This window comes from Triticum dicoccoides, chromosome 1B (assembly GCF_002162155.2).
Source record: "Triticum dicoccoides isolate Atlit2015 ecotype Zavitan chromosome 1B, WEW_v2.0, whole genome shotgun sequence".
Taxonomy (NCBI): Eukaryota; Viridiplantae; Streptophyta; class Magnoliopsida; order Poales; family Poaceae; genus Triticum; species Triticum dicoccoides.
The window spans coordinates 609,769,021-609,776,272 of record NC_041381.1 but is presented as its reverse complement, the minus strand read 5'-3'; positions in this window follow the sequence as shown (position 1 = coordinate 609,776,272).

The following is a 7,252-nucleotide window of genomic DNA, read 5'->3' as shown; positions in this document are numbered from 1 at the left end:
CCCGCGCTGGTTGCTACTACCCCATCTTCGCAAACCTCCGCCGCTCCCCCCTTCTTCTCGAAGCCAAGAGAGAGCAGCGCTCCGCCCCCCATTGCCACCAGCATCACTAACGCCGTCGACCTCCCCCACCACCTCCGCCATGGCTCCGAAAGCCGACAAGGGGAAGGGCGTGAAGTCGGCCGAGGCGCAGCGGCTCGCGGCGCTGCAGAAGGAGCGGGCGATCTTCTCCCCTCAGCTCGGCGTGAAGGAGCTGAGGGAGTACTTCTACCTCTTCTGGTCGACGGAGACGCGAGCGCATCCGCGCACGAGGGTACTCCCGGCCGCCGCTTCGGAACTGGCTCCAAACGGGTACCCATTCTTCGCGCTGTTCTTCTATTGCAGGCTCTGCCCGCCCTTCTCCGAGTTCTTCTACGACATAATGAACACCTACGGGCTCCGCCTCCTCGATTTCACCCCCAACGCCGTTCTGACCATGGCAGTTTTCGCACATTTGTGCGAAAACTTTGTCGGAGTCCACCCCAATGTAGCCCTTTTCCGCCACTTCTTCATGCCTCGGGTCAAGAGAGGAGAGCCGCTTGCCGAAGGGATTGCCTGGATCTCGAGAGTCGGCAAGAAGGAAGCGTATCTGGAGGGTGAGCTACGCAGCAAGTGGGAGGAGTGGAGAGCGGAGTGGTGTTGGATCGTCGAGGAGAACCCGCAGCCGTTCACTGCCCTGCGCCAAGCCCCCATAGTGCGCGGCAACGATTGGAGTAACGTGGCCCCGGAACACGACAGGCTGAAGATCGCCATCACTAGGATCCTTCGCCTCAGGCTTGCCGGGCTCACTATAGGCGCTGTCAGCGTAGATTTCCTTCGCCTCCGCATCGCCCCCCTGCAGGAGAGGAGGAGGCCCGCCTGGGAGTTCAAGAACTCAACGGACATCATGAGGCTGCGGCCGGGCCTCAACTTCAATTTCACCGCCCTGGAGTTGGATGCAATGCTTCTGGAGCTGTTCAAACGCAACCCCCAGCACCCATTCCTTTTGCCGAGGAGCGTTGTTCCATTGTGCAATAATTCATCGCTTGACCGGATCCGCGCCATGATGCCGTTGTGTGATTCCCACGGAATCGTTCCCACTTGGCAAGAGCCTGCGGATGACGTCGTGCGGGCGTTCTTCGACAACTTGGAAGAAGTGCCGGTTTGCGCCGACGAGCAGAAGAGCCTCACCCGCGACACCACCGACGCGGAGCTGCAGCGTGTCGCCACTAGGACGGAGGAGGCTGCGGCAGCAGCTGCCGCGGGTGAATTCGGGTTCACCGTGGAGGAAGCAGAGGCAGCAGAGGCGGCAAGCCTTGCCGAGCGCGAGGAGTTTGCCGGCCCTGAAGCGGAGCCAAGCGAGCCCGGCGAGGAAGAGCCTGAACCTTCAGACAGCCTGCCGGAGGTGGAGCCCCCGGCCCCGGCAAGGAGGCGGCTCCGCAGGGCCGGGGACGTAGCGGGGCGGCAAACGAGCCAACAGCCGCCAAGCCGTGCGACACGCTCTACCGTGGCAAGCACTGTTGCCGCGGGAGCGCCCCACGCCGCAGCGGCAACTGGAGCGGGATCTTCCCGGTCCACCGCCACCGGTCCTGCCAAGCGGGCGAGGGAGCCTACTCGCCGCACCGGAGGCGAGCCGGACTTCGATCTTTCCGCGCTCAGCTCCGATGACGAAGAAGAAGAGTAAGATCCCCTTGCTGTCCTCGTTGTTCTTCCAATTCTTGTTGTTTTTTGTCTTGTATCTGACTTGCTTCGATCTGGATCCATTCTTTTTCAGGACGCTGGCCCAGAGAGCGGCGAAGAGAGCCAAGGCCTCGGTGATTGTCATCGAAGATGACCCCACCGTTTCCGTAGGGGATGTGTCTGAGACCACATTGACGGACCCGGGAGCTACTCCCCAAAGCAGCCCCCAGCACAGCCCCCAGCGTAAGTTTGTAGTTTACTTCCTGCTGTCGGGCGCGCATGAGTGCTTTCTCCTTTGCTGATATCTTGACTGTTGACTTGTGTAGGAGCAGAACAACCTCACCAGGAGCGCCCGGAAGCTGCTCCCGAAGTGCCATCTGCTTCAACTATGCCGCCAAGGGAGGATCCCCCGGCAAGGGAGCGTTCTCCGGCAAGGGGCAGCTCTCCGGCAAGGGACAGCACCAACGACCCTGCGGTGGTTGAGACCGCAACTGCAGATCTTGGTATAGGTAATCCACTTGTCTAAAAACTTCCCTTGGGTTCTTCTTCTTCTGATTTTCTTCTTGCATATTTGCTTGACTTCTCTCCCCTTTCCGTTCATTAGATCCACCTGCCGCGGAGCTGATGGAGACAGAGGGCGCCGACGAGGAAGGCGCGCGTGGTAGCAACGACGACGCCGCCGCCACCGAAGAAGGGGCCGGTGCTGATGAGCCCGCCGGTGAAGAGGCCGCCAAGGCTGCCGGTGCAGAAGCTGGCGAGGGGTCGGGCGATCGTACTGACGGCCCTGAGGCCGCAGGAGTGCCAGGCGCTGCACCGACCGCCGATCCCTCCGCCGCTGCTGCGGAGCCAGGCTCCGAAGAGCCTCAGCCCGGTGTCTACTTGAAGGCCGGCGACGGCATCTTCATCAAGCTTCCCTGGGCGTCGAGCTGCAGGGCGCCAATCGAAGGGGAAGCTTTCGATGAGGAGCAGCTCGCCTCCGCCGGGCTGTCGTTGGTCGATGCGCCAAGCAGCAGCAGTGGCGAGCCTGAGGAGGAGCAGCTGCTGCGGAAGCTGCTGTCACTCTACCGCGCCCGACAAGCCAAGCTGGCTTCCCGGGAAGCACTTGTCACGAAGGCGGGAGTGGATATGGAGAAGCGCGCGGAGGAGCTCCGGGGCCTCAACCAGGAAGCTCTCCGGTCCCTGGCACAGGAGCGGGAGCGACTCGCCGAGGAGCGTACGACCTTCCTTCTCGAGAAGGCCGAAGCTGAGGAGGAACAAAGGCTTGCTGCCGAAAAGCAGTCCGCGCGAGAAGGCGAGTTGGTGCAGCGGAAGGCCAACCTTGACAGCTACGAGGAGGAGCTCGTCGTGCGCGAGGAAACACTTGGCGAGGCTCTCAAAGAAGCGAGGGATGCTGCTGCAACTGCAGAGGCCGCCAAGAAAGAGCTGGAGACGAGGGTGGCGCAGCTGGAGGCGAACATCAAGAAGAGCGGTGAGGAGCTTGCCGCGCTCAAGCGTGAGCGCGAGAAGGATGCTGCCGCCCATGGTGAGCTGCAGGGTCTTCTCACCGAGAGGAGCAAGGAGCTCAGCGCCGCCAAGCACTCCAACGCGGATCTCAAGTTGAAGCTGGCTACGCTGGCTCAGAGGCTGGACGGTGCCAAGGAGTGAGAGAAGACTTTGTCGGAGAAGATCAAGGCCGACGAGGCGCTGCTGGCGAGCATCACCGTCACCCAGAACACATTCAAGGAGACTGTGGAGCACTGGACCGAGGGTCTGGTGAACATCGCCGCAGTCATCGACGGGGAGCTGGCACAGCTGGGGATGGAGGACTTTGGGTATCCCTCCGACGAGCATCTCCAACCCAGCGCCAAGCTCAGCCTATTCTTCAAGGGCGTGGCGACGGCACTCCAGCGACTCCGGGAGAAGATCCCAAAGCAGCTGACCGACGAGTCACGCAAGATTTGCACCGGCGCTCTCCAGAAGGTGCTGATGAAGGTGGCTTTCCGCAACCTAGGCCTCAACTTCACCAACGTCCTCAAGTCCTTGCCGCCGGATGCCGAGGTGGAAGCGCTCAAGGCCCTTGTCGCACCCATCATGGACAAGGTGAGCGGGATCAAGAGGGTTGAGGGCGATCGCGTAGACTAGGCCGCCCGTTTTCTCTTTCTCCTTGTCGCTGCTAGCCATATTATGAAATCAATCTGTTAGGCGCTGCGACAAGTTATCTTGTAATATAATTCTATTTCTGTTATCAATTACTACATTACTTCCTTTACTAGATTCCTTCCTTTGTATGTTTTTACCCTACGCTTTTAGGGAACTTGTCGGCGCAGGCACCCGAGCCGCGAGCGCTGAGTGCGGGACGTCAGCAGCCTGCTGGTGGTGCCGCTTCCGACAAGAAACCTTGTCGCGACTAGTTGCAGCACACTTAAGTTGTTGAGCGGACTTGAAACAAAGTAGGGGCGCAACTAGCTACGAGTTGGTTCCTCCGCGCACAGGTTTTCCATACAAAGTACGGTCGTTCAAGGAATATAACTCATAACTTAAAAATTAAAACTAATTGCTCAAACTTTGGCAACTTAGCTTTTCTGTCGTTTGCTTCCCGGCAAGGCGAGACTTCCTTAAATGACGCCTGGTCCACACCATCATCTTCTCCTTCCCCCCGGCAAACTTGTGTGCGAGGGAACCTTCCTTTCCTTTGTTGAGAAAAAGAAAGAAGAGAAAATAAAGATATGGAGCCTTTCGGCTCGTTATTGCTTACCGGGGGAAGGTGCTGCACAATGTGTTAGATAACGCATGCAAGAAAGAATACAATGCATGAAATTGACAAGATGTGCGGAGCACATGAGCTTTACTTATGCACGGGATCTGCGCCCGGCTTTGTACAAAGGATTACATGCAACATCGGCAAGACTTGTACAAAAGGTGGTTGCCGGAACAGGTTCCGGCAACCGCGCCCTATGGTTAAAACTTATGTAGATGCTCAATGTTCCAGGAGTTGCTCACCGGAATGCCATCTTCGGTCTCAAGGCGGACAGCGCCGGGCCTAGTGACTCGTTTCACCCGATAAGGGCCTTCCCACTTCGGCGTCAACTTGTTGGAATTCTTGGCGGACTGAACGCGCCGAAGAACAAGGTCGCCTTCCTCGAAGCTTCTGGCATTAACTTTGCGGCTATGGTAGCGGCGCAAAGCTTGCTGGTATCGAGCAGCTCGTACAGCATCCTGAAGATGGTCCTCCTCAAGGAGTAGCGCGTCATCTTGTCGCAGCTGCTCTTGCTCAAGCTCATCATAAGCGAGCACTCGAGGTGACCCGTATACGAGTTCCATGGGGAGAACTGCCTCTACTCCATAGACTAGAGCGAAAGGTGTCTGGCCAGTGGTTCGATTTGGCGTCGTTCTGATCGACCAAAGAACCACTGGCAGCTCCTCAATCTAGTTTCTTCCGCACTTGCGCAGCCTGTCGAAAGTCCTGGTCTTGAGCCCGCGCAGCACTTCAGCATTTGCCCTCTCCGCTTGACCGTTGCTTCTCGGATGAGCAACAGAAGCAAAGCAGACCTTGGCGCCAAGATCTTGGATGTACTGCATGAAGGTGCGGCTCGTGAATTGCGTGCCGTTGTCGGTGATGATCCTGTTAGGGATCCCGAAATGGCAAACAATCGACCTGAAGAACTTGACTGCTGACTGTGCTGTCACCTTCCTGACTGGTTCCACTTCCGGCCACTCTGTGAACTTGTCGATCGCAACGTACAAGTACTCAAAGCCCCCGACAGCTCGGGGGAAGGGGCCGAGGATATCGAGCCCCCAGACCGAAAATGGCCAGGATAAAGGGATCGTCGGGAGAGCTTGAGTTGGCTGGTGTATCTGCTTGGAATGGAACTGGCACGCTTCACACTTGGTTACTTGTGCTGTTGCATCCTGAAGGGCTGTCGGCCAAAAGAAACCTTGCCGGAAAGCTTTGCCGGCAAGTGCTCTTGCGCCAATGTGGTGACCACATATGCCTCCATGTATCTCTGCCAACAGCTTCTGTCCGTCTTCCCGGCAAATACACTTCAATTTCACACCATTGAGTCTCCTTCTGTACAGTATGTTGTCGACAAACTGGTACATACTTGACTGCCGGGCTACTCTTTCCGCTTCTTCTTGCTCTTCGGGAAGTTCTCCTGTCTGAAGGAAATGGACAATCTGCTGTGCCCATGCTGGAGCTTGTGGCTCGACAACAAGGACTAAAGGCACTTCTGCTGCTGCGGGAACATCAGCTTCTACGGCAAGAACCTGCGGCTCGGCCGGAGCTTGATGTTCCCCGGCAAGCTTGCCGGAGCAAAACTCGTCGGGAGCTTCTGCTTCAACGGAACAAACACTAAGGTTTGCCGGAGTAGACTGCTCCTCAGCACTCTTGGTGTTGATCTTGGGGACCTTCTTGGCGGCGGCTTCAGGGAGCTCTGCCGGAAAATAGTCGCCAGAAATCAACTTCCTCTTCTTGCTCTGTCCAGTTGATGGTGTTACAGATGGTTGAGTCAGCTTGAGCACAAAGATCCCTGGTTCCACAGGTAACTTAAGTGCGGCGCACTTTGACAGGCCATCAGCAATGTCATTCTGAGCTCTTGGAACATGTTCCATCTGTAGGCCGTCAAAGTGCTCTTCTAGCTTTCTCACTTCATCAACATAAGCTTCCATCAACGGACTCTGATTATTCTTGTTCACTTGGCGGACGACAAGCTGTGAGTCACCCCTGACAATGAGCTTCTTGATCCCAAGGTCTGCCGCGATCCTGAGACCGGCAAGCAAGCCTTCATACTCTACAGTATTGTTCGTTGCCTGCTCCTTGGGAAAGTGCATCTGGACTACGTACTTGAGGTGCTCTCCGGTGGGCGCGACAAGCAGCACGCCCGCACCGGCGCCTTGCAGCGAGAAGGCACCATCAAAGTACATCAGCCACTCTTTGCTTGCCTCCTTGACGGGGATGCTCGTTTCTGGGATCTCTTCATCTTGTGTGGGCGTCCACTCTGCTATGAACTCTGCCAATGCTCTGCTTTGGATAGTTGAAGTGCTTTCAAACTTGAGGCCAAAGCTTGACAGTTCCAGCGCCCACTCGACAATCCTGCCTGTCGCTTCTGGATTTTGCAGTATCCTCTTCAGCGGGAAATGAGTGACGACTGTGATCTCATGCGCTTGGAAGTAATGGCGCAGCTTTCTCGAGGCCATGAGGAGGCCGAAAAGCAATTTCTGCACACCGGAGTACCTTGACCTAGCCCCCTGTAGAAGGGAACTGACAAAGTAAACTGGGCGCTGCACCATTCTGTTCTGCATCTTATCATGCTCCTGTGCAGATCCATCCTTGTCGGGACCAGGGCTTGTCGGACCAGAGCTTGTCGGCGAAGCCCCCTGCTTGTCGCTGGATGCATCTGCCGTGATTGCTGGCTCATCATCTGCCTTCCTCTCCGCTACTAACGCAGCACTAACCACTTGATTGGTTGCCGCTATATATAGCAGCAACTTCTCTTGTGGCCTAGGTGCGACAAGTATTGGAGTGGAGGACAGGTATCTCTTCAAGTCCTGCAGCGCAGCCTCCGCCTCCGGAGTCCAT